The 2,126-nt window shown below is 39.7% G+C and overlaps 1 pseudogene; it reads right to left on the reverse strand.

Moving 5' to 3' along the window:
• Window positions 1-2,126, reverse strand: part of LOC148513814 (olfactory receptor 6B1-like) — a 28,853-nt pseudogene continuing 26,727 nt past the window's right edge.

A 2,126-nucleotide genomic window follows, 5' to 3' on the forward strand; every position in this document is an offset into this window, starting at 1 on the left:
CTATGACTTAAGGGTAAAATTGTGTTTTTTTTTTACTATACTAAATAACTGCTGTAATGATTTTTGGATTTCCATATTTCTCAAGCTGTATATGATGGGGTTGAGCAATGGGGTGCCCACAGTGTTCAGTAGGAATAGGAACTTGTTTACGTTGAATGATTGACCATGGCTGGATGATAAATAGATGGTCATCAGTGACCCATAGTAAATGCAGACCACGACTAGGTGAGAGCTACAGGTGTAGAAGGCCTTTTGTCTTCCAGAGGTGGAATTGATCTTGAAGATGGTGAGGCCGATTTAGAAGTAAGTCACAATGATGAAAAAAAGGGAGGTACAACCAAAACACCCAAGAAGATAATGACTTGTATTTTTAACACGGAGGCATTGGTGCATGATAGACCTACAAATGGGTCAAAGTCACAGAAGTAATGGTCAATAACATTATCTCTGCAGAGCTCCAACAAAGACATTTGGATGATTACAAAGAGCGTCATTATGAAGCCGGATAGCCAGGTCAGAACAGCCAGTCTACTTTGAAGTGTCACATTCATAATTGAGGCATAGTGCAAAGGTCTGCAGATAGCCAAATATCGGTCACAGGACATGACAGCAAGGAGAATTCACATGATAAATATGGACTCCCTGTAGACCTGAAACTGGACAAGGCACCCTGCGAAAGAAACATTGCTCCCTCCTTTCCATGTAATGTATAACATATTGGGGACTATATCAGTCATCGATACTGACAGGTGGCAGAGGAAAAAGTACATTGGTGAATGCAGGTGACGGGTTTTATATACCAGTGCGATGATGAAAGCATTTACAGATATTGTTAAGCTATAGATGACAGGGAATACCCCAAAAATGACAAAGCAGAAATGATAAAGCTCCTGAAAGCCAAGAGGAACACACCTGTGTCTGATGTCCAGTGCTTGTACAATATTTCATGTAAAATTAATGCAGCATATTCATAAATGGACTTGTACAGCAGTCACCTACAGAAGAATGTTTATCATCTGCATCAAAGGCGGTAATACCACCAATTACTGACTATTTATCCATGTGGAAACCACCGATGGTAACAGATGTCCTTTCTGTTTGGTTAATCTGTGTCACTAGTTAACCCAATTTTTTTGATTCTATGATGTACAGGTGACATTTAGGCCTTCAAACACTTTGATAGTTTCAAATCTTCAGCTTCTGCAAAGGGGTACAGCAGAGGTGCAAGGCACAGAAATCTGGGGAACTCTTGTGTCCACTTACATTTTGCTGTCACATTTCACAAACTTCAGAACCCAACATGTAAAGAAAAAAAAATACCCAATATAAATAATTTCCTCTTAGACATGTAGAGATGGAATGCCCGTAATGGCACAATCAAGTGCAAGTCATAAGGCGTAAAAATTGTGGATTCGCCCTTAACCCCACTCTGCTGGGACTGAACCAGAATGAAAAGGTCAGGGGTATTGTGGCTCAACATGGTGAATCCAATGGATTTTTGGTGTCACCAAACTTCACCATTACTCTCAGTGAAATTAGCACCAGCTACAGGAAAGTGCTGTTAGGAATTTTTCCCACGTCTGTACATTAGCTGCTGGCATAATGGTTCCTCACCTGCCTACCCCTGATTTTTTTTGTTATGCCAAATGAGATGTTTATATTTCCTGCCACCCATTATAATGTATGTACTGTATATGTATTTACTTGCTGCATAATAGTCTCCTACAGTACGGGGAGAAAAATAACACTTAGTTGAAGCAACATGTATAACAAGAGGAAAATTATTAGGACTGACATTCCTGTCCTAAAGGTCTCACAATCTAAATGAGTGACGTGAAACAGAAAACTCAATAGCCATGGTATTAAGTGCTGAATTTTGGAATACAAATATACAAGTACTATAATGTGAATCTGTAGACCTACAGTACTGCAGTAACAGGTATATTCATGCATAAGCATTATTTTGCAGCAGCGTGACCATTTTGGGAGCTATGAAAGATAGAATTCCAGGGATCAGGAGCTGCAGTAGTGTTACAGAAAGGTGCGGAAATTAGGCAGCTTTGGCAGAAACTGTTTTCTCAGCAAAATGTATGTGAAGGAATTAGAGGGATCAAAGTTACCCCTTC

The sequence above is a fragment of the Taudactylus pleione genome, unplaced genomic scaffold, assembly GCF_031769625.1.
Source record: "Taudactylus pleione unplaced genomic scaffold, aTauple2 ptg000268l, whole genome shotgun sequence".
Lineage (NCBI taxonomy): Eukaryota > Metazoa > Chordata > Amphibia > Anura > Myobatrachidae > Taudactylus > Taudactylus pleione.